This window comes from Anas acuta, chromosome 1 (genome assembly GCF_963932015.1).
Source record: "Anas acuta chromosome 1, bAnaAcu1.1, whole genome shotgun sequence".
NCBI classification, from domain to species: Eukaryota; Metazoa; Chordata; class Aves; order Anseriformes; family Anatidae; genus Anas; species Anas acuta.
The window spans coordinates 163,802,681-163,829,487 of NC_088979.1; the positions used below are offsets into that span (position 1 = coordinate 163,802,681).

Consider the following 26,807-nt stretch of genomic DNA (forward strand, 5'->3'; position numbering starts at 1 on the left):
TGATACATTATTGAATTCATATTTGACATGTTTACTTTTTTGTCAAATGTAAATTCAATAGCTGATTAATAGCTAGACTGGGTGAAGGAACCTCAACTTCAAACTTTAAAAAGGTTTAACATTTACAGACTGAAATTAAATGTGCTTTGAATGCTAGCACCATATTAGATAGCCTACCACTACCTATATTTAATGTTGTGAAGCCTACCCAAGAGAAAATTGAGCTCCTATAATACGACGTAAAGCATTTTTATTTCACTTATTTGAAATAGACATTCCTGTTGCTGAACTTCTTTTAAAACCTACCAAAAATATGAAGAACTACTTATTTTCTGTATTATTGACTCTTTAAATATGGCATGAGATACGTTATGGCTGTGCTTGCAATATAGAAAAAAAATAATCTCACAAATGATCTCTGAATCCACATTTATCTCCATATAATCAACAGACTGCTAAACATTAACACATGCCTATATATATGTACACACATACATACACATATGTGATCAGGTTGAAAAATCTATGCCTACATGTATACATAGATTACACATATACCTTTCCTGCAAGACAGAAAAAATGTAACTGTAGAGGTATTCAATATATACATACATATCTGCACACAAGATTTTAATGAACAAGCGAATAATTTAGAAAGAACTTTAACAGCTGTTATTACTGCCTTCTTATTTCTTAGAATGGGCAAAGGACATTCTTCTGCGATTCCTATAAGAATTTAGCAGCAAAGACATTGTGATCATCAAATACAATTGTAGTGTTCAGCAAGGCTTTAATACATGCATTACCAATGTTGACATGGAATATTAACTGAATAAGGTGGAGACAAAAGTTCAGGGGAATTCAATAAATACAGAATCAGATTGTTTACAGTATAGTCACCTAAATATTGAAGCTGATGCTCAAGTCACATAGTTTCAAGATCACCAAAGAAGGTACTAAAAAGATTATTCTAAACATATTTTCAAGAATAGGCATAGATAGATTTTACTCATTGAGTCAGATGCAGCATACTCAATCCTTCATCTTGAAGCTAGAAACATATTGCTATCCAAAACCATACCTGCAAGACAGAGTAAGTTATTCATGAAAGTAAATTATGAAGAATGAGTAGAAAGCATATGGCATGGCAAGTTTTAAATTACAACTCCAACTAACCTACTGGGACACCGCTCTGACATGTTTTATTCCCTCACAAAACTGAACACTTCCATATAATTTCTTCCCAAATTCACATCTAGAGTGAAACTATTTGAAAGTGTTTTTAATTTAGCATTTTTGTAGCATAACAGACACTGTGTATAGAAGATTTATTAAATAATAATTTCGAAAATTTCTGCTGTGCTTGGAATTATAAACGTAAATTCTTTCATTAAGCATGTCATTAAAGGAGAAGATTTAAAGAAAAATTACACAATGCTGAGTTTTTCTAATGCTAACCTTTTGGCTTGTCCTATCCCTCTTAATCAACACAAATGAAACATTATTACAGTTTTTAAAATAGAATAAAATTCTGTTAAAAAGCACAGGAAAAGAAAAAATAGGTTACACACATACCTTTCCTGCAAGACAGAAAAAAATTAACTGTATTGATAATTTATAAAATAAGCTACTCTACTATTTATCTATTATTATTTATATTATAATTATTTGTACTTATCCCCTCTTTCATATCCTATTATTTTTGCTGCTTTCTGTAAATCACCAGGTTGGGTAGGTGCAAGATAACAAATCATGACAAAGATGTTTACAGATGTAACTGACTATTCATGTTTTAAGATAGAGAAGTCTTATCCAGTTTCACATACTTGTGCTGGATAGGTAGGAAAAGTGGATGGTAGGACCTTGCACTTGGCCTTGTTGAACCTCATGAGGTTCACACAGGCCCATCTCTCAAGCCTGCCCAGGTCGCTCTAGATGCCATCCCTTCCTTTCTGCATGTTGACTGCATCACACAGCTTGGCAGCATCAGCAAACTTGCTGGGGGTGCACTTGATCCCACTGTCCATGTCACTGACAAAGGTATTAAATAGCGCTGGTCTCAATACAGGCTCCTGAGGAAAACCACTTGGTACTGATCTCCACCTGGACATGGAGCCATTGACTGCAAGTCTTTGAGTATGACCACCCATCCGATTAAAATTCCCTACACTCTGAGTGTTCCATCTATCCACTCATGGCTCTCCAATTTAGAGACAGGATATCATGTGGGACAGTGGCAAATAGTTTGCACAAGACCAAGTAGATGATGTCAGTTGCTCTTCCCCTCTCCACCAATGCTGTAACCCTGTTGTAGAAGGCCATGAGGTTTGTCATGCATGATCTGCCCTTAGTGAAGCCACACTGGCTGTCACCAATCACCTCCTTATTTTCCATGTGCCTTAGCACAGTTTCCAGGAGGATCTGCTCCATGATCTTGCTGGGCATGGAGGAGAGATTGACTCGCCTGTATTTCCCTGGGTCTTCCTTTTTATCCTTCTTAAAAATAGGGGTTATGTTTCCCCTCTTCCAGTCTGTGGGAACTTTACCTGATTGCCATAACTTCTCAGATATGGTGGATAAATAGAACAAATAAGATCAAATAAGGACACCCTTCAAGAAGTCTGTACAATTTTCTGCCTCTTCATGTTTATAGAGTTCATGTACTTCACTGGCAAATTTCTTACAACTATAAACAAGCATAAGAAATTTGGTATGTGACCCTTTTGGGGAATGTGAGTTATTTCCCACTGAGAAATTACCTATTGTTTAATAGAAAGTCATTGATCTCTGCCCACCACCTGCTTAGTGCAACTGCTTATTTAACACATTGGATGATAGCAACACTTTATCTCAGAAATTACCCATGCTGAAGCTAATGAATATCATGTTGTAATTTTAACTAGATTCAGATTTATTGCTAGCCCTAGCCAAGCGCTGAGTTCATTAGTTGCTGACACTGACTAGCATGTTTGGCTAGTATCTTAACCCAAAAATTGGCCCACTGAAATAAATATAACCAAACATACAAAAGTTGGCTCAACAACTCTCAGGTGGGATACAATGTGTATTTCAAGGTGTCATCCTTTCAAGAGATCTGTATACAACACTTGGGTTTAATTAAGAAAGTTCATTTAGGATGCTTTTATGATACTAATTTGTAGAAACATATCCCCATCTGTAAACCTGTTTAATCAGAGGGCCTGGCTGTGATGCCTATATGAAATATTGAGTAACTGGTAATCTTTTCTGAAGAGAAAAAAGAACTCATATATTCCACTCAAAATTACTTATATATGAGTGAGGCATCCTCCCATCCTATAAAGACTTTGTAATTCAGGAAACACCTGACTGAGGAATTTACAGATTCAAAAGAATACCACCTGTCACAAGTTATATAGAAAATTGCCACCCAGACACCTGTACCTCTCTTACATCCTTCCCATTGACAGGAAATGTACTGATTAGTAACAGAAGCAGCTGAGTTGCAGAAACCAAACAGACTGGGAAACTGGCAGCTTAGCATTTTCTATCCAACTTCCTCATGCTGCTCAAGAACAAACATGCCTGAGCAGCCCTAAGCATAAGCCTGCATTATACAAACACAGCTGCACACATGAAGTTTCTCATACCTACTATGTAACATTATCCACTCAAGAACACAGGGAATAAAGGGAATGTATTAATACAGAATTAACAGTTTGGTTGCTGGTGGAAAAAGAAGTAGCACAATGCACAGCAGCAGAGAGATTAAAAAGAGAAGATACATTTTTTATATTTGTACATTACTGTAGGGTAAACAACTGTTTATTTCCTAAGTGATTTTTGAGCTTACAAATATGTCAGGCATACCCTCATATATGAATTATGTATTTGCAGCAGTGGAATGAAATTTTGCAGCCAACACCCTTCATTTGTAACTAGTTTGTGCTGAAACAATTTGTCAATCTTATTTAACGGTTGCTATTTCCTGCAGTACAAGGACATTCTAACTGATGCAGGTTAGAGTTCTCCTGTCAAATAAAAGTAATAACATCTGTCTCTCACAAAATACAGTAAGAGTACCTTCCACCTTTGCTGCCAAAACTAATCTCATATTCTAAGAATGCCCACATACTGTCATGTGTCTCTTCTGTCTCTGAAAAGCAGAGCTACATTCCCTATTTTTACATTTATAATTTCTCCATAAAAACTGCTATTTTTGTTTTATACCACATTCAGGTTTGCAGAATGGAAAGGAATCCCACTTCACTGCAGCCATCTGTTCCTAATACAGAGGAGATGGACCAAGATGACAAGATGGAAGCTTTCTCCTGTCTCCACCTGCTCCCTGCAGTGGAGATTTTTTATTTTTTTTTTTTAAGTATTATTTCAGTACACTTTAAACCTTACATGGAAAATCCAATATACCAGATGACCATGATTGTCCCCCTTGCTTGCTTTTCTCTCAATCACCATAACAGAACCTCCTTTCCATCCTCTCCTATATATGCATACCTAAAAAAACCACTGTACAGCGTATATCATGTCCTCTCCTGGACACCACCATCTGGGGGTAAAGAGTGACATTTGCTTGCTGCCAAGTTTTTTTGAGTTTAGTACAAGCTGCACTATGTCATGTGCTTTGGCCAGGAAATTCCCTGTTGACATTATAACCCACTTGGAAGCCACCACACAAGTTGGACCTAGTATGGGAACAGAAATGCTAAAATCCGTAGATACTCAATATGTGTTTCCTCTGTCTAGGGAAAATATATCATCAAAATATCAAAAAATATCAAAATATACCGAGGCAAGGAGTCACTGGGTATACATCTTCCTCACCTGTGACCAATTTATCAAGGGTATGGTTTATCCACAGCTGTACCCACCTCACCTTTTCCTTTATACAAGCTGTTAAATGTGATTAACTCAGAAAAAAAATATTTCTCTCTCTGCTTCTCCTGAGACACAGGCTGCACCATACTCAAGAACTGACTCTTCTGTGGCACACAGCACAGCTTAAACTTGTTTATTGCATATATCAAAGCCTATCAACAGCCTATCAGAAAGCCAAAAATATTTTTAGTTTTCCTCACAACATGGAGCAGATTGACACTGGTCTTATGTTCAGATTAGATGTCCTGCTTAGGAAGCATACAGTTCTCTCCATACAATCTCCAATCAGTACTGAATCTACCTACCGAGGCAAGGAGCCACAAAGTCAAAACGCTGTAGTAAGACCACTCTGCACATATAGCACTGTAAAATCAATAAAGACATATGTTCCAAAAAAAAAGATATTGTGTCTTCTAAAGAAACATATATATCTGTATTTTATGGAGTATCTAATATACCATGCAGAGTAAATCTTCTTCCATGGTTTGTAACATGATTTCAACAACCTCAGAAATTATTTTAAGTTTTATCAATTCCATTCTAGCCTAAAGTGTTATCTCTTTGTACTATGTTTTTCTACAATTATGTGGTCTTATAATGGAGGCTTTTAAAATGAAAATGGAAATGATTTCTGATGCACTAAAGAGTAACTTTTTAAATTACATGATTTAGATAATTCCTATTTTGAGAATCTCTGATCATAAATACCTTAAAATTTGAAAAGCAAATACTGTAAACTCAGTTTCTTTTGGCAGGTTTGGGTTGGACACAGAACAAAAAATACCTTAAAAATATTTTGGTGATTCTTCTATAATCCTGGTGCCAGACTTACTTTTTTCACCAATTTTTCTCTCTCAAATAATTACCTTTTTTTTTTCTGATTCAAAGTTATAGTATTTTATCAACTGACATTGTAATTTTACTTTTTCAAAACAAAAAAACCATAATATACATTTTTCAAAATCATTACTATTAGGTGCCTTACTTGTTCTTTGAATGACAGTCCAGAGAGGAAGATATTCTGGCTGCCACAGCTACCGTCATGGAAAGTGTGGAACTACAGAGCCAAGGAGGCTTAGACAAGTGAGACACATGATGCAGAGTTCACTGTACATTTGATAAGTGCACAGTGGCTTTTCTATGTCAGACAAAATCAGAAATTATTGGACACATTAAACTCTGCATATACTGGAACATAAAACCCACCCAAATCTTGTATTTTTCTATGTCTTGGGGTATGTCTTACCCCAAATCCCCCCCATGTGTAATTGCAAGTACACCATGAAGTTATTGTTTATTTCATTATCCACAAGTATCTCACAGACCAAAGTCATGTATTTAAACATGTCTTACATAAAAGTATCCAGTAGTTTCAAACGTTTACATTAGAAACTCTAATGTAAACAAGAGTTATGTCTACAGTTGCTTTATTTATACCCACAGTTCTTTAATGATAGGGCTGTTGTACAAACAAGATCAAGTTCTGTGTTTCTAATTCTATACTTTTTTTTTTTCACCTGACCACTCTTATCTGTAAAAAATAGATTATAAAGAGTATGTTCCCTCTTTGCACTGGCTTCCTGATGCTGTCACATCCTCCAGAGTTTGTGGAATGGACTCAAGCCTTACATACCTTGACACGTCCAATTACTGTAGCTACGAAGAGAGATAACTATGTTGATTAGTAATTAACAATTTATTAAAAGAACTGCCTGGAAAAATAGAACAAATAGTCCCATGAATGAACAAGAATGATCTGTCCTGGCTCACTCCTTGTTTGGACAGTGATTTATTTGGTTTTGTGGACACGTTTGCCATCCTAATGCTGCTTTTATGATCTCTGTTTCCTGAGATATCTGAAAAGCTAAGTCTCATGCAAGCCTTGATGGATGTCTGCCTAACTAATGCATGTAGCCATTACTTTGTATTTTCCTTCTTTATTACATTTTCAGAATCAAAAGGAGATAAGCATTACCATGAGCCACTGTTATCAATATCAAGGAGACATACACACAAAAGATGTTTGAACAAAATGAAATTCTACATGTCACTAGTAGACAAGCTGTTGTTGGAAAGTGCCAGATAATTAAATTTAACAGTGAACCACCAATTTTGGACCTCTCATAGTGATGTGATCTGTCAGGCACAGATAAGAATTTGTATTTTAAAAATAGACAAAGTTTCATATTGTGTCTTTTTTTTTTTTTTTTTTTAAATGTGAGAACAAAATAAACTAGTTGTTTGTACAAACAGTTCTAAACAATATGTCATGCTATAAAGGACAATGTACTGTTTTTGTTGGGCCATCGTGTTTCTAATAACACGAGACATCAATTATAAATAATAAAGCAGGAATCGATGTTTACCCAGTTTATCAAAGAAGTTCTCGGCGAACAGCAGAGATTGAACTTTGTCTCAGGTCAGTTTCCTACCCCGTGGTCTGGAAAACACACAGGAACAAGTGGAGAGGTGGGAGCTAGAAGGGATAGGGCAGACCTTCCCAGCCCAGAGCAGAGACCTGGTCAGCTGCCTGCTGCATTTCATGAATGCATCCAGAGAGCTCTGGGGGGTTTGCCTGTTTTCTGGCACTGATGTCTCTTTTTCGCTTCTAACACATTCTGAACATATAGATTTTGGATTCAATCTAATAGAGAATGCAAGCATTTCTGAGTCTTTTAGAGGAAGGAAAATATATTTTTTTCAGTGCCATATGTGAAAGCTTACAGGCAAAATTTTGTCACAACGTGATCTGTTTAATGAACTTTCTGCATAGTGTGATAGATGGTCCACAAATTGTATTGTGGGAAAAATGAATAACCTACTAGTTTGCATTTTCAGCACAGATTTTCAGACATACATAATATCCGTAATACATTAAACACAAACACAACTTTGTATCTAGCATAAGCACAACCCTGCTGAAAATAAATATTTTCTTAAAATACATAATGGGATTTATTTGATTTGTACTTACAAAAGCATTTAGAAAGATGAGTTCCCTTGTAATCAGTATTGTTACACTAACATAAAATAGGTGTATTTTAAAAGGGCACATGATGGACACAGCCAGTTCCAGCCTGCTCCAACGGCCCCACCACAGAGCTTGGCTGGGCCCAGCAGCCACCCTGGGGGCATTTAAAGGAAAATGGATTGGGAAAGGGCAAAAATCCCAAACAGTAGAGAGGATTGAGGAAAAAATGTGAGAGAAACAGCCCTGCAGACAGTTCAGTGATTAAGGAGGGCGAGGAGGCTTGGGGCCACATGGAGGCGAGGAGATGGAGGAGTCGTGAGTGAAGGAATGAAGTTGAGCATGAGAAAAAGTGTTGGGTGGAGGCTTGGTGGTGGTGGGTTGCTTTTGTTTGTTTGTTTTTTGTTTGTTTCCCACCATCCAAATCTATTTTAATCATCAATAAATTAAATTGGTTGCTGATTTTATCTCAACCTATGAGCTTCTCTCCTGTCCTGCTGTTGAGGTAGAGTCAGAGAGTGGCTGAGTGGGTGTCTGATATTCAACCAAGATCAGCCACAATCAAGACACTGGGGAATCAAGCCCGGGAACTGATTTTACTAATTTGGGTAAAATTAGTCCAATTACAGGAAAGTGAATGGAGTTCATTATTCATTAAAGTGCTAAGCATGCTTGCGACGTGACTGTCATTTGCTACACGGAAGGTAAATGATGGTGTCTGGACACATTTCCTCCATCCTTCTTCTGTGAAGGCTGAGTTCTGGAGTGCTTTCAGGAGATACTTAAAAATATTTAAGGTTTTGCTGCTGCCAAAATAGATGAGATCCTGCCCTACTTCCCACACATCACCACATTATTCCTTGTGTGTCAGCAATAAGGCTGATCTGGCTGAAAACTACTCTGTTAATGTTTAGTACTGGAACAAAGATCATCACTTCCAGCAAAAGTGCAGTTTTAGATGATCGTAAAACTATAACCTTGGTCTTTTCCAAGGTCATAACTCCAATGTACCTCAGAAAATATTTGCCCTTGGAAAGTGTTTACTGAAACAAGAAATAATTGCAGATAGTCATACATTACAGGGGATCTTCAGAATTAATTCAAAAGAATTATTTCAAAAAATGTGTGACCTCCTGCAGTAGTTACATGGAACGTACTTTGCTGTATGAAAAAAAAATCCTATCCACATATCCACTTATTTTGCTCTATGTATGTTTTTTCCTTCCACTGGAATCTTGCAAGAAATTAATGTTACAATTCTTGTTACAATGCAAATCCCAAGTGATTCTCATTTCTGCAGGCTTCTTCCTGTAGGAATCTGGTGGACCTTCTATCCAGACAGTTAAGAATGTTAATATTCTTCCCAGGTATAAAGTACACTATAATTACACTATAAAGTACACTTGTAGATATATTCTTTCCCCATAAATCTTTTTCTTTCCCTCCCCCAAGTGTTTTTAGTTTCTTTTCTGCCTGCCAAAAAGTAAGGAAAAGTCATGTTCCCCCCTGCCAACTCCCCTCCTCCAAAAAAAAGCAGGAGTATGAAGTCTATTTTCTGACCATCACTGGTGCTGGTTGACTGGGAGAAACAGCAGGGACTCCAAGTACCACCTCTGGCTCAGTGAGCTGACTGTTTGATTGTTCTCATTTTATTTAACTGCTATGTATAATTGCTGCTGTTTTAGACTGTAACACAATAAATGCAGCACTGTGGGAAGAAAGAAACCTTTTTTACACCAGCAATTTCATTCTCTTCCTTATAGGGAAGAGAACAGTAAGACCTGCATTTAACTATATTACTTTGTGAAAATTTAATTTTCCCACAAAAAATCGTTTGGTATGTCTGATTTATCCTCAATTGCCAAACCCCAGATATCTCATTGCAACCTATGTTGCCAGTATAAGGTAGTAAGCTACTTTCAACTAAGGAGGTTATACACAGTTAAATAAATTTCAATAGATTAACTGAAGTAAATTTTTCATTACTGTTCTCTGTATTTTCAATAGATTCATGCACCACAGACCTATATAAAAATCAATTTTCATCGTTGCTTAAAAGGTTTACCTTTAAGATGGAAATGATTACAGAACACAAGATGTATCCATCTACAGCCTAGGGACTTTAATTTATCAGTGGAATGTTGGCTCCCAGAAAAGAAATTAAGTATTACATTAGAAAAATAAACAAACAAGCAAAAGTTAAAAATACAGGAAAAAAAAAAAAGGAATTGTAATAATATTTATTGTGTGACAGCCTTTTCTCTGAGACAGGTCTGCAAACTGTGGCAACTTTGTGTAACCTATAATTTTGGTGTTCACTGGAACAATGCTCTAGTGCTTGTTTCTTGAATACTCCCATGATAATATGTGAACATCTTTCTAGTAGATAGTACTTTGTTACCAGGAAATCTAGAAAGGTAATACAAATATATATATATAAGGCATAAGTTGGAAACTGTTTTTTTTCCCCCCTCCACCAACTTGGAGAATACACAGGGAACATCAGGGAACACAGGGAACCTTGTGAAGAGTTTAATATTAATTTATAAGATACTTTCTTTTTAGTGTGGTATACTATGTATAAACCCTAAAATTAATTATCAGTTCTCTCCTCCAGTCAAATTCACTGATTGAAATGAAATTTCATTTGTAGTTCTGCATGTTCCATCATAGTTAGTGGTGTTTTACTAGCAGGAGAGTGAAATGGGCATTCCAGGATTTGTTCTTGTTTTCCTGAATGGTCTAGAAGCAAAATACTGCTAAGGCAAGAAAAGAAGAAAAATTTGTGAGAGCTTTGCTATAAACTGGAATGTTTTTTTCTGCAGTAAATGGGGTCAGAGTACTGAAAGTAGTTGGACTGGGGCCTCCATCATTTACAGCCTTCCTACAGGGATTCTCTTAGTGGTGACCCACACTACGTTTCTTGAATAGCCAAACCAACTACAATGGAAGTAATAGCTCCTCTAATAGGAGAACAGCTTTCATTTTGGTTACTATAGTCAAAAAAAAAAAAAACAAAAAAAAAGCAACAAAATAACACCAAAATCAACTGACCAGAAATACGTATAAAAGGAAAGAAGAGACACTACCTCTAAAACACCTGAAGGAATATTGTTAATATTTTAATGGATTTTTAAATAGGAAGATCCCCTGTAATGTATAACTATCTGCAATTATTTCTTGTTTCAGTAAACACTTTCCAATACTCAGCAAGTCTCAGAAGGTGTTTCCCCATGACTCTGCTTATTAAAGCATCCCCTTTAACCCACTTTGTAGTTTCCTCAATATTGTTGTATTGTCTATATATAATACGTTACCAAAGAAGTTCTAGGAATTGGATGACAGATTAAGAAGCATTTCTAGTTCCAATTTGTGTAACAGATCCTCAGGTTTTATTGCATTTTTTTAAAGTGCTTGCTGTAGATTTTTTGAAAAGTTCTTGGAGTCATTCTTATTGATTTTTTGCTTTGATTTGCTTCTTCATTTTGTATTTACCTTATAGTCAACTTTATTCTATTTCACATCCCTAAGAACCCTATTTTAGCTCTTGAGTCTATGTGGATAATCTCTTTAGTAGCAATCTACCTCAGGGCACAAGACAGTCCAATGTGCATGCAAGTCCTTGAAGTTATTGTTCAAATGGAAATTCAGATCACCAAACATTTGCATTGATTTAAATTAATTTGAGTTATCTATAATAACAGATTTAAACATTGGTGATTTACTCCCAGACACATTCATAGACAGTATCTCATATTCTCAGAAGAAACTGTTTGTAATTTAGACATGCAGGATAGTGAACTGAGATGAAAAATAATTTTATCACTGTGATGAACACACTACTACCCCAATCAAAATTCATTTGCAAGTTTTGGTGGAACAGGAACAGATGCTGGGGAATTAGAAAATAAAATCTTTTTTTTTCTCCAATCTCTCTATTTCTCTCCCCTCTTTTTCCACATTCAGCACAGTGCTGTACTGTGTTTTATTATCAAAAATAAAAGGTAAGCTTTGGACAAAGTGACAGCCACCACTGAAGTCATACATCATGAGTTAGTTTCACAATAATCTGCTTTACAACACAAAAGAATAGTAGTATTCTTTCCAAGTGAGTTATTTTCCTTGGGGACAATTTACTTTGAGGACATATTGCTTTGCATTTTCTTATGGCTTTTCACTTGTTTTGTGAACTTTCATTGAAAGGTGCCCTGACATTTCATTGTCTTGATATGTTGTTGCTTTTCATTTGACCTGTGAATGTTCTCCACTTCCACATGCTCTCTGTAAAACATCTGCACAAACAAACAGAAAAAGTACAAAAAGCTCTAACCTAAATGAAGTATTGAAGCCCTTGTATAGGGGTAGTGTAAACAATTAATTGGTATGGGAACTGTGACATGCAAATGGAAGCCCCACAAATATCTTCAGACTATACAGCAACTGTTTTCATCTATTAAGAGGATGGTTTTAGTGCAATGTTTCACTGAAATTGCATCAAGCCTGGCAATTATAAGGAATCTTAACAGAACAAGATTGTTTCTCTTACTCTCCTCATCCCTGGAGGAAACATCAAAGCAATTGGGTGAAGACAGGCTATCTAGGCTAGAGCAAGCAATGCTGTTTAGGTGTAACATATTCAGAAAAGTATCCAAGCAATTTCCTAACTATTAGAAATTAACCAAAGAAGCTGTTGTTATCAATTCAAGAAGTACAAAGCTAAATAGCATAGTAATAAATTTTCAGTGTTTGATTGTTGACGCATTTTTAGATGAAGCAGTAGCAGTGGCAATATAATAATTTCCAAACGTTTTATTACCAAAACAATAGCCCTTAATCACCTTGGAGCATCCTTAAATAAAACAAAATAAAATAAAATAAAATAAAATGTTCCATTTCCTATCACAGTAGTTAAACAGACATGTAAATTAGAGGGATGGAGAGGACTTTTGCTTACTAATATCTGTGAGGTCTGTGCATTTTCACTTACTGCCTTTCAAAAAAGAATAATAGCCTCCTATCAATGAAATTAGCTTACAGGAAATAAAGACTTCATTAGTGTGTATATATATACCCTAATGTAACAGATATATTACATTATTATTTATTACATTTATTACATATTTTATACATATATTTATTACATATTATTAATATTACATATTAATGTATATATATCACTATATATAGATATATACACTAATGTATATGTATATTAGTGTATATATATACACTAATGGAGTCTCTCTCTCTCTATATATATATATATATGTTTCTGGGCATTATTGCTCTCTTTTATTACAATTACTATTATTACAATTTCACTGTCCTGTCTACATCACTGATACAGGAGCTTATGTAATGACTTGGACTACAACAGCTATGTGACTAGTAGTGGAGATTGAGTTGTACAAACATTAACTCAGATGGAACTCATTAGCTAAATACGCACAGCTGAAACATCTACAACCTGAAAGACCACAGTAATGTATATGCAGCTTCTGTTGCTTAAGAAAATCACATGTGAAAATATAAGAATGCACACTAATGAATGGATAAATCAAAGACAAACCTTACTCAGAAATTATCTATATACTGGTGCACAATGGCAGATGTCACAGCATATTTTTTTACGATGTAAGGCTGCTCAAGATCATCTATGGATAATGAACCATGACAGCTTGGGATTTGATAAAATGCAAGTCGATGGTGAGAGCAGACAAAAAATAGAAGTGCTATATGAACAGTCAACAAATGCACATAGACTGTCTTTCATGGCAATTTCAAATATCATGTATTTCTGCAGAACTACACATTCACTGATCTAATAGACTTTACATCTGAAAAAGCCATTACTTAAAATCATTTACTACCTCCATTTTATTTCTAGGAAAGTGCCATGCCTTAAAGCATTTAAGCAGGTACAGAAGGTAAAAGAATCCATTTGTTGAAAATACCTTATATCATTGGCGTCAACACGGTTTTCTTTTCACAGGAAAATCTTGAATGAAGGCTCTATCAGTCAGTTTCTAATTTCTTCACAGCTCAGAAAAAATCCCTTTTCTTTTCTCCCTTTAAGAGAAAAACATTCCATGTAAACACTTGCCTGTACCTCTGCAGCTGTATTTTCCATCTTTGCTTACAAACAACTGCTGCTTAAAAAGTCTTTTAATTATACTTGGTTTCTTCAATGCCTTTCAGCTGCTGATTGTCAGAAGTTGATTACCATGAGAGTTAACCAGATTGTTAAGATACACAGGAAAAAAAGAAAAAAAAAGACATACATGTTTCCTTCATCATGGGCTCATTTGGTCTGTTTTCTTAGTGTGCTACAATATTATAGATATGTATCTGTAGTTTTAATCAGTGAGACAAGTATAGTCAATTGTAGTGACCCACAAGGTTCCTTAAGTTAGCATTCTCAGTGAACTCATTTGATACTAAAGAGACCTAGATTTGTACTTCTATATTTTTTCCTTCTATACACAATTCAAAACAGTTTGCATTAAAGGGCAAAAGTGACAGAAGAAAATTCAGTCTTTAGACTCAAATAATTTTGTAGAACAATTCAGCTTATGCCCCCGTATTATTTTTCTTCTATAGAGTCTCTGATTAAGGTTAATTAAGAGAATTCACCTAGCTTTTTCCCCACAGCTCTGTCTACACGCTCCAGTGAAGTCTGAATGCTTACTGTACTGGAAGTTGTTTGAACAAGACTGTTAGAGATCTTTAAGATTTTTGTAAATCAAATCCCCTATACACATGCAAAGGATAGGAGAAAAGCTGTATCAACATATTTATCCTACAAATGGAAGCTGAGGTACACAAAATTAACCAATATGCTGAATGTCAGACAAGGAATCTAGCTTAAGGAATCTTTTCAGCCATAAATGTCTTGAATCCTTGATCAATACCTTCATCATACACCATATAAGCTGTTCTCAGGGCCCATCTCATACATGTATTGCTGTCATTTTCCTTACTGTGAAATACAATCATTATTTCATTTTGGAGGTCTTGGCAGTAGTTAAGACAGTAAGACTACTTAGAAATAAAGATACTTTATTGCACATTGCAATTTTTATTGCATATTGCAATATTTGCACATTGCAGTTTTTATTGTACATTGCAATTTCTATTGCAAATGCTTAATTGCATAATTCAAAAGTTCATTGAAAGTATTTTGAATAGATTTGAAACTTATTTTTCATGACTTATGTACTAAGACATCAATATTATTAACCACAGGAGTAAAAACAATGAAAATTTCTATAAATGTATAATTACCCTTCTATTATTTTTAGAGAGTAAAGCCTATATTAACAAAGAGCATTAAATCATTGTCACCAAAGTCACGGGGCAACAAGAATTTACACCACCACGCAATGTGTCTTTTCCATCAGAAATTAAAGAGAAAAAAAAAAAAAGGTGATATCCTCCAAATGACTCCAAGATCTATGGCTTTAAGGAAATAAATATCAGGGAAAGGTGGTTAAAAAATGTTCCAGCTCTCAGAGTCGACAATTATTTTGTACCTTGTGGCTGTCTGGATAGAATATACTTATTTATCAAAACAACAAAGTAAAATTAAACTCATCAGATGCAAACCACAACATTAATAAAAGAACACTATTGCAATGTCATGCACTCAAAGTTTAATTCAGCCTCTTTCTGAGGCTTTTATGACAATCTCTGAGTACCATATTTTGGGGCAGATCTATGCTTACTCAGCACCTATGTTGCTTGATTAAGGAATTTAAAGGGTCCCCCCATTCTGCTCCATGAGTGCTCTACAATTTGTATATTAGTAGATTCTTAAGATAAAATTGATTTTCATTGTGAATTTTTTGGAAGATAAAAAAAATCCACTCTTTTTTACATCTAATAATGGATCCTTTTTTGTTTGTTTGTTTGTTTTTCTCATTTTATTTCTTGAGCAAATTCAGCATATACTGCATGTTGCTATATACTGGAGCACAGCTCTCAGTGTAGTCTCTTTTGCTGCCTTCCTGGCTCATTTCTCACCCAGTCCCAGCTCTCTCCAGCTACGATTACTGGCTGTTGCTAATGGAAGTATGTTGGCACTCTTAGCTTGCTGTCCGGGTATTCAATTCCTTATTAAAAATGTTTTCCCTAGAGATCCCTGCCAACTCTCTTTTTGCCTGGTTAATCCCAGTTTCCTACTCCATGCCCAATTTTTATGTTTCTTCCCATTCTCCAGGTTGACAAATCACCAGTAGTCTAGGGCTTTTGCCCCTTAAGCCTTGGCCACCCCCCCTCCCAGCCCAGCGCTGACAGTTTTTGTCCATTAGTGTTACTCTTACTGTGGTCCCATCTGGGTACATGGAGGTACATGCAAGCCCAGCTCCTACTGTGGGGGCTGGCTCCTTCCCATTGAGCAGAGGAGTTACCAAAAGCCATCGAAGGTTTATCAGTGCCATTAGTCTTGCAATGCGAGAATGCTCAGTCACTCTGGCGATGCTGCGTATTTATCAGATGCTGAGAGAAGCTTGAGCACACCCAATAGTGACTGCTCCTCGAGGTTTTGCATCTTCAGCGTTAACGGATCTCTCTTGCCTGTGTGAATCCCAAACCTTTTTAAGGGCTTTTAATTTTGCTAATGCTAGCTGTTCACGGGGATGGCCACAGCCACATACTCTTCAAAACTGGCAACCTTGCTATGAGGCAGCAATACTAACCCCACCTAAAAGGAAACTTTTAAACATGACAGTTTTGTGTAGAGATCTTAATTGTGTTAAAAAAATTCTAGTGAGAAGTAAATATTTCTAGGGAGACAGCAGTTAGCCTCTGGGAGTCAGAGAAAGATGGATAACTTAATCAATAAAGTAAGTTTTAGTATGTTAATAGAGGTAACAGTGAAACGTGATCCATGTTTCAACATGAATTTTCAGGTTTTCTTAGAGGTTTAAAACTTCTTTTTACAAGTCCCTTGGGTAGCAGAATGAACCTCTCTCACTTATTGGATGAACAGTGCATAATACTTTGTGTAATGAAATTAAGCAGCCTGAAATACATGTGAACATGACTAATGAGACAAAATGCAGCAGGAAAACCAAGCAGATGGCTTGAGCATTCTGGAACAGTGTAACTAGGAGAGATCTGATATTTTTTTTATTTTTTTTTCAGCATACATACAGAAACACAAACATAATCTTTGCATTCCTGTATAATATTGCATCTGTCAGCATTTTGATAGTCAATGTATCAAAAATGAAAGCTTGCCAGAATACTAATATCACTGCGGAAAACCTTTATGCGTCTTCCACAGCGATGCCAAACGCAAACAAAATGAAGGGAAAAAAAAGTTTCCTTTTGTATTTTGTATCTTGTATCTTGCTTTTTTAAAGGTATGAGAAGATACCTAAGTTAGTAATGTATTTTAAATGAGCAAGTCTTCCAGTCTTTCTTCACCAAAACTCTGGTTCTCATAGACCTCCTCAGTAGTAAGAACATTTGGGGAAAAAAAAAAAAAAGAAAAAAAAAAGTGCCAATATCAAAAGATGATGGGAAAAGGCTTTTTGTAACAAGAAAAGTCAATGACTAACTTATGAAGGATGCTATCAGAAATACAGGAGCATGAAGATAAAATTAGTTTGCTCTCTTTCCTTTCTGAGAAAAATGAAACAAAACAAAGAAACAACCTACACCAAAAAACAACAACAAAATAAACACAGAAAAGATTAACTATTCATTTCTACAATTTGAGTTAAAATGAGGGTCACCAGGTAGCTTCTCCTCAAGAGGTACTCTTTAGCTGAAGGGTATAATTCTTCTCTGCATGCAACCCATAATGGCACTGGCTGTTTACATCTGCAAATTTCTGAAAGTGCCAGCAGCTACGTTATAAATAACAAGCTGATTCGGAAAGTGAAAGTGTCTGTTTGAGCAATTTTGCAATGTCTTCTTTCTGCCTTCTCAATCACAAATGATTGGAATATAATGCTTTCCGATGTTTGTTTTCTGACAGCTCAGATTTTTTTTTTCACTAGAAAATTTTATTTAATGCTTTAGAAAAAAAAAAAAAAAGACACTACCTGTGATCAGCAATATAAAGACATATTGTCAACAAAGCAATTTTAACCAATGGTCAGAAGAACACAATTTATTTTATCTGCACCTGTTGGTAAGTATAATAGTCTGTTCCACTGTTGGTGATATTAATACAGCTGTAGCCCACCTATCACACCTTTTGACTATTACACACTCCTATTAGCTGGTGCTTGAAGTGCAATTTGGTGGTGTAGAATATTTTTATTACCAACACAAATGGCAGTGGTCTAAGATTGACATTCTTTAATTCCTTCAGTTAATTTTTAAAATATATCTCTGTACTGTTTGCACCAGCTTCCCTTTTTTAAAGTTCATAAGTTTTATAATTGTAGAAAGATACTGAATAATTTCATGGTGTATTACTATTCAGCATAAAAAAATAAAAAAAATAAAAAAATTTAGTTCTGGAAGACAGTAATGATCTTCTTTATTATTTTTCCGTTACTTCTGACTGCATTACTATCTCCTGTACTAAAACAAGCAAACAAACAAACACACATTTCTTTCAGTCTGAAGCATGTTACAGTTATCTCTTCTCTGCAACAAGCAAAGGAGTATCGAAAAACCTGGCCTCTGTAGCCAGTAGTCTTACAATCTGCCTTGACCTAAATTCTTCAGTTGACATATGTAGAGATTTAGATGATATCTTTATTCTACTCTAACTAATTCTTAATTACACTGCAAGACAATATTTAAGCTTCAACTCAAGAAATGTTATGAAGTATTCATTACACGATAAATGACCTTCAATGAGAACTACAACACACATATATCATTCCAGCCCATATTACTGGTATCAGGTCCCCTCTGACCTTGCATTATAAACCTTGGCCACTGTTCAAACTACCAGTAAAATACAGCTTATGTCACCTTCCCTGCAGCTTTCAAACGTAACTTCTGTTAAACATGAGTTAAACCTATCTCAGTGTCAATAAAAATGTGGGGTTTATGATCTCAGTACCTAGTATTTATGATCAAATGCGGTCTGCAGAAGCATTTCCACCAATTGTGTATGGAATATTGTACAATGTCAATACAGATTCAATAGAATTTTGTGAGTTAAAGTAACAAGTGATAATTTCTACCTTGTTACTACTGTAAAAATGATATTCCTCTACTGTAGAAATGTTTTTAAATAAATACAACCGTAAAGCTGTTTTTGTGATGCTCTGCAATAATTTGTACCAAAACAGAGTGCTCAAACTGTACTTTTATACCATTTTAGAGTTCAGTATAATGTTTTATATACAGAAAAACTAGCAACCATACAAGAAGCTGGTAGGAGCAAAGTTCAAACAAACAAAAGAAGGTGGTTCTTTGTTCAGTTGTGGCAGGTCTACGAAACTCTCAGAAACATATTAGGGATGCAAGAAATTTAAAAATTTCAAGGTGAAACTGAATGATCACTAAGAAGAGCAATTCACTGATATTTAGACAAACCGCACCAGAAATCCCTTGAGCTGAAAGCAGTCAGAGGCTGGTAGAATTTTCAAGAAACGTGTAATATTTTCTTGTCCTCTTCCCCTTTTCTAAGGAAATCTATGGCTTGTTGGAGACAGGAAGCTGCACTCTGTGGCAAGGGCTACAAGAATCCCTGGTCTGAACTGATGGGACCATTCTTCCATTCTAACAAAGATTCTCTGAATTTGCCCTATATTTTTGCCTAAGCAAGGGCAAGGAAACAGATGACATCACATTCAAGGAATTAGGCAAAACCACTGCATGATGCATCACAAAGTCATCCTTAGTATTGCATGTAAGTTCATTTCTACCGAACAAAATTGTATGTCTTAAACTTAGTATGTTCATGATAATCATTCCTTTAGCAGTAGTACAACTGTACCTAGAGTGCAAGTTCTTTGTCATCTAGAAAAAATCATAATTCAAAAAGCCCATATGAAGGTTTCACTATATCACAAGTGGCATGTTATCTGGACATTCCAAACAATTAGTCTGTAAATACCTCGGGATTAAAATCTGCAAGAAGATTTTACATCCTAACATAGCATATGCTCTTATGAGGCAGACAGTTGTAATCACAGAATCCATCTCACCTAGAAAAGCAAGTGCAGTGCATGAAGTGACTGCAGTACAGAGTCATGTGTACACAAAGACTTGTTACCATCTGATTTGGTAGATGCAAAGGAGACAAATTTGTTCTTTGCTTTGTTACAGCCATCCATACTGTAGCATATAGTTACATATATATAAAAACCTGACCTCAGAGATACATGGCCAACAACTTTGAGTCATCACCCTTCAAGAAAATGTGCCCATCCACAAATGACACAATTCAAGCTCATATGTGTTTTCTAGTCTCTCTGGTCTCAGTTGGAAATTTCTGACTTTCCTTTTGGGAATATATTCACCAAGAGAATTTGATCTTAAATTCTTGTATATCTGTTAAAGTTAAACACATTTAAGGAAGGAAATTTTGGTCCCTTTCTACTTCTTTATCAAAAGCAGTAAGCAATAAATATATGCAAAAACCTTTTTAGTATGCACTGACAAAAGTAAGAGTCTTGATCTTGTTATTTAACTGAGAAGAGTCAGAAAATATTATAAATATGGCCCTATCTTATTGGACTGTGTGAAAAAATCTATATAATTATTACCCACTTCACTTATGTAAAGAGTTTATTCAATAATATTCTTTCACTTATCTGAGATGTAGTTAAAGGAACCATGGACTTTTCTACTATAGCCAAAACAGACTGTTTCAGACATTTCAGGTTGTATACTCTTCAAAACAATAGTTTATTATCCAATTAGATTGGAAATTATCTTTTTTCCCTACAAACCACGTTCATGAGTTGATTTGCCATTCCTCTCACACACACAAAGAAAAAAAAAACAAACACTTGCAAAACTGTTGTTTCCTAACTGCAACATTTAAAGGGAAGGTTGCTATTTCCTCTGGCAAAGACTTATGAACAGAAAATATGCTGTAGCCATGAAATCATAAAAAATATACAATCAAATTACAAATCTCAAAAGGCATGAACTTATCACGTGCATCCAGGCAGAGCTCTCTCACAGCTAGGGATCAGATAAAGATTTTAATTAGCTCCCTTGAAAATTGCTGTTCACATTTAGAATGAACAAAAATTTCATCATCACTTCTTTTTCATCCACTACCCAGGAAGCTTCATTGTCAGAAAATACACTAAAACTCTACAATCAAGCGATGAGATAGGTACACACATAAAGCAGTCAATTATGGTAAGTTTCAACAAAAAGCTGTGTGGAGTGGGAGTGCTAGGGGATTGGAAGTCCTATGAGGAGAGGCTGAGAGAGCTGAGACTGTTCTGCCAGCCCTCCAAAGAGGAGGCTCAAGGGGGACCTTGTCGATGTACACAAACACCTGAAGGGAAGGTGCAGGGAGGCTGGTGCCAGGCTCATTTCAGTGGTGCCCAGTGCCAGGATAAGAGGCTATGGGCACAAACTGAAACACAGGAGGTTCCTCCTGAATATCAGGAAGCTCTTTACTGTGCAGGTGATCAGTCACTGCACTGGCATAGGCTGCCCAGACAGGATGTGGAGTCTCCCTCCTTGGAGACCTTCAAAACCTGCCTGGACATGGTCCTGGACAACCTGCCCAGTGATCCAGATGGGATCTGACTGCAAACACCCATCTCTCACTACTTTCTTTCTCTCATCATTTCCACCCTGGTTTCCAGGCACACTGATGAACAGGCAGGCAGGATCCCAGAAAGTGCTTGCCATGCAGTCTAGATGTAGCTATCAAGGTCACAGTCCTCAAACCAGATGGCACCTCTGCTGCCATCAGTCTCATTTCCGACTCCTTGACATGCCACTCTCCAAATGCCAATACAACAAGAAAAAATAGTTAACTCTCTCAGCTCCAGGTTTATGTTAGAAACACTGTAAACACCTCATATCTGCAGCTGTATCACCTCCCTTCTCTCTCCCCAGCCTTTTTTTTTTTTTTTTCTTTTCTGCTTCATCCAACTGCATCCTCTTATTTTGAAGCCTGCCAAAACTTGCCCAGTTCTTGATCACAGAATCATAGAATGGCTTGGGTTGGAAGGGACCTTAAAAATCATCTAACTCCAAGCCCCCTGCCATAGGCAGGGATTATCTCATTATCTGTGTATTTAACTTATCTAGGCTCCTTCCTACTCTACACATTTCTTCAATTTCTCTAAAAACTCCAGCTAGACCCCAGCCCATTAAGGAACTGTTCTGTTATATCCTCTGTTGGTGCTTCCAAGCAATTACATGTCTGAAAGGGAGTTGTGCAGATAAGAGATGAATAGTAGCCCTCATTGATATAAACACAACTTCTCGAGGTTGTGATTACACATGTATAAAAGAAGTAGAAAGATGATAAAATAAATAAATCTGATTTTCATACCACTTCAAACATTAGTTCAGGAATATTGTAACATGGTCAAAATATTACTGGAGGCAAAAATTAATTTCCAGTATAAATATTATATTGCATTGCATTCAGGGAAACAGAAGGTTGACTCTACACTGTTGTCCATCTATATTGAACTGAAACAAATTGGAGAAATAATTCACAGTACAATAGCATTCTCAGCAGTTGCACATGCTGTCCAGGCTATTTAAATATTCTATAATTAATGGCTCAGAAAGGCACAACTGACAGTGTTCAAAGACTGGATGATGAATCATCAGGTAGTTTAAGTAAAATTTTGTTTCATTAACTGTTTTGTGTTTAAACCACCTGCACTGTATTGTCTTATGTACCAAGACAGACCAAATTGTTCTCAGTCTTTTGCTAAAAAATAGACAAGCTTACAAATGATAAGTTTTATTGTATTACGAGATTGATGCCAAACTGAAGAGCTGTGCATTGTGAGATTCCAATTATCTATTTTTTTGGCCAAGGATTTAATATCAGCCATTGTTAAAGATGAAACTAAGCCAGATTTATCAAACCTCTAATAGCTTTGTGTCATATGGAAGTAATTTTCCTTTTTGTCTCCCCATCTTCAAAATACATTTATTAGTCCTCTTGAAATGTAATTTTTCAGTTGAGGTTTTTTCTTTGGTCAGCTGGCAACCAAACAGATTACAGCTAGAATATCTTCAGACTGAGGAATAAATGAACACAAACCATTGATTTCAGACAAATCAGACCTGACTTCCACCACTGTAAATACTGTCGGTGCATGCAGTCCTTTGTTTAGACAAGGGGCTGAAGTATTCAGATGCCTGAAGATTCACATAAACACCTATTGGAGTTTACTGAAGTGTCTAAATGAGTAAGTGCCTTTTTGCCATGAACTTCATGGTAATTAGAAAACCTACTATGCGTTTCCCTTCAGATTTGCTCCCCTCCAAATATTTCTTACCAATATCCTTAATAATGTTAATCAGAGATCTCTTTTCCCAAAGGGTGACTGTCAAGATGTAACATTCATAGTGATATAGCAAACCTTAAAACCAGGGTATGAGAAATCTAGTAGTTCTAACTTTCAGCAAAAACATCTTAGGCTACAGAATTGGCTCAATTTCCAGGTTCTGTGACTTCAAGATTATTCCTTCTGGTATATGTGTAGCTTTAGCTCTATCTGCATGAAATATTATTATGCAATGTTTACGATATACTAAGTTTTTTCCTCATTGTCACATGATTTCACTTTCTGGGTCACCCTTAGTTAAGAATTGCAATTGAATCATAAGGAAGTTTTTGTTGTTGTTGTTGTTGTTGTTGTTTTTTGTAGTCACGGGTCTGTAGATTTATGTCATTCATTGCTGACAAAAAATGATGCTAATAAGCCTGCTAACCACCTGGTCTTACACATTCCTTTATGGAATTAAGGAACTAAATTAATTATTTCTTTAACCATTCCTCTAATTGCTGGTGGGTTGATTTTGGGGATAAGGTGGAGAGAAAGAAGGGAATTTGTTACTTCATCTTATGTGGTTTTATGGGATCCCAGCTTCTACTCTCTCACATTTTCCCCAGAAAATTAAAACTCATTCCTTTTCAAGCTGAATCCAGAGGTTCAATAAACACTGGAGTTTCAGCGTATTGGGAACTGTGCAAATATGCAGATGAAAGAAAAACATTATAGCAATAAAACAAAGAGTTTAAACATGCTAGTAACATACTGGAGTCAGTACATATTACCTGGTTACTTTCAGAAATTCCCATATATGAGTATAACTCCTATTTCTATCAGAAAATCTACTAGAATTCCTATCAAGCAGAGCCAATTCAGTAAGAAGGCTATACATTATTACCCGAATGATGGTGTAAAGACACCACATAAAGGACAGCTGGAAAAAGCTTAGAAAAAAGATTGGATATTATACCTAGAAAGGAAGCAAAACATGAGTCCTTTAATAAACATACCCAGATTTTTCTTAATTAATGCCTCAGAATGGTATTTCACGAAATAACATTTATGGGTAGATTGTGATTTGGAATTTGGAAGATTAGCAAAAAAATAAAAGTATTTCAGTTTTTCTTGTATGTATTTAGTGGTTTTCACATTGTTTCTGTTATATACTATAAGAACATTCAGAACTATATTCAGTTCAAATGACACATCCAAACAACTTACCTCTGAATCTATTTCAAGACATCCATTCTAGCATGTCAAACGGGACATTTGAACATTTGAACTAGAACAAAGAGATGCAAGGCCAAGTTCTGCTACTATTTTAGGTTTTCTCTTGTGGAGAATTTAGATGTCAGTTACAAGCATCTTATAAATGATTTATGTTTTCCACAATCACTATTGATTAATTATGACCTACATTAGCAATCAAACAGAACCTTAGCATTATGACCCTTTAAGACTGTACACAGTCATTTCAGGTGAATTACTGGTATGATCCTACAGAATGCCAGTAAATAAAGAGAGAATCTCAACACAATAACTATTGAGGAAGTATAAAAACAAACAAACAAAAAAGCCTAGCAATGAGTCACAAAGTCATGTTTGTGTAGATATTATTTTTAAGTGTATCACTTTGAAAATATTGATCCCTTCTGTTAATGGCTATTCTAGTATATGCCATTCAGCTCATGAAAGTAAGAATCACTTAAGATCCACCTGCTGTCCTGGATATACTTATATCCACAATGATGTCTACATCAGTCTATGTATTCTTTGAAACACATATACAGAATGATACTAACATTATGAGAATTTAACATCCCAGGGTAGGATCTTCCACCATCCTTTAAGTGAAAGAGTACATGGATATACAATGAGCAATACTGGAAAAGAGGGCATTATGCTGCCACAAAAGCATTTTGTAGCATGCAATACAGTAAGCTTCTATAAAGTAGAGCTGCGACTGAAACAAAAGTAAGCTTTCGTCCCACTAACAAACTGCTGGAGATAATTAAAAATGACTTGATTATTTCTGCAAAAATAGCTCTTAATTTAAAAGGTGAAAAATATAGATGTGTGGGAAAAAAAAAAAAGAAAGAACAAAATGACCATGTAAGAAAAATCAATTAACATTTTAGTTTCAAGTAGGAAAACTGAATGCCAAACTGTGTTTTCTTTCAATGAAAGAATGTAATAAAACAAGCTACTGCAATTGTTTATTACCAACAGATTTTGCCATAAATGCTATTTATGTTTGCTTCCAAATACATTGCTAACGTTGTGCAAAAAGAATTTATTTCATTAGATCCTGTTTCTTTACAACTATACTCAACATTACTCATTAAACTGATGCGCCATTAAGATAAGGGTATTTTTAACATAGTCCTTTAATATCTATAAAATTCCTTAGGACTGATTTAACGACTGATACAGCTGAAAATCTACCCAGCTGAGCATCTTCATCCCTTTCATCTAAATCTAGTATCTCCAATGATTAATGACAGAGTAGATTTGTGTAAGAGTCCCATATAGCCCCATATAGGTATAAGCCTTCCTATTAACACAAAAGGGTTTATCACCTGTTATACTCATTCCTTTGGGAACGTAGATGTTTTGCAAAGATTCTTCCCCCCACAAATCTTAAATAACCTTTATAAGGTTTCTTTAAATACCAAAAATCAGGAGAGTAACAAATCACTCCTACTGAGAATACAGCCTACTAATAAAAATGGTATTAAAAGCTCACTAATAACAGAGGCTGTGACACCATATTTGAAAGTGATTTAAGCCTTCATTAGATATTTTTTGCTCCAAACAAAATTTTGAGTAAGTAACAGATGCTGCTGAAACTAAAATTTACGAGGAATGGACCCACATTTTCTGAATCTTTCCAATGATGCAGAGGCCAAATTTCAGAAAGCAAAGCAGTGCTGATTCTAATTTTAGAGCCTCAAACCACAGTGCCTATGAGTATAGTAATTGTTAAAGCAGTCAGTAGTACTGCTAATCTGGCTATTAGGTACAAAGGCTGCAGAAATGAACTGTTTAACTCAGGCTACAATCAAAACTTTTTCAAACTATGATCAAAACTATGATCAAAAAAGTTATGCATTCTTTAAGATCAGCTTTCCAGGACTTCTACTTTCTTCAGCTGTTATATCCAGCTACTGTTTCGTCTTAAACTGGACTTCTATGTCAGTGTTGTCTTGTCATTACATACAGTTAACACCTCACATGATGGAACTACATTTCCTGACTAGGTATTAGAGCAGTCCCATAGTCATGAAGTTCAAAGGGAGCTTCCCCGGGCACTCCAACAAGCACAGGAGTATTTTTCTGTTTTGAAGTTTTTATTCACTTACTTCTCAAAATATAAGATGCTTAGCACTATTTCTAAGATTATACTCCTAGTTTCATTAAAACATACCAAATTACTTTCTATCGCTCAGTAAGACGGAAATGCCTCACCTAGGTAATGGCCTAGTAGCAATATGCCCATCATGGCTCCTTCATTTTTGCTTGAAGGAAGGAGCCAGTACTTCAAAACAAGGCAC

General features: G+C 35.7%; 1 protein-coding gene across 6 annotated transcripts in view; it reads right to left on the reverse strand.

Moving 5' to 3' along the window:
* Positions 1–26,807, reverse strand: part of SYT1 (synaptotagmin 1) — a 357,603-nt gene that overhangs the window by 265,130 nt on the left and 65,666 nt on the right. For 4 of the 6 annotated variants that reach the window (XM_068669113.1, XM_068669116.1, XM_068669110.1 and 1 more), the window contains exon 2: positions 13,798–13,912. The exons of the other annotated variants lie outside the window; for them this stretch is intronic. The gene's annotated coding sequence lies outside the window, so the exon portion shown is untranslated. The remainder of the gene's footprint in view (positions 1–13,797; positions 13,913–26,807) is intronic. 6 annotated transcript variants of the gene reach the window in all.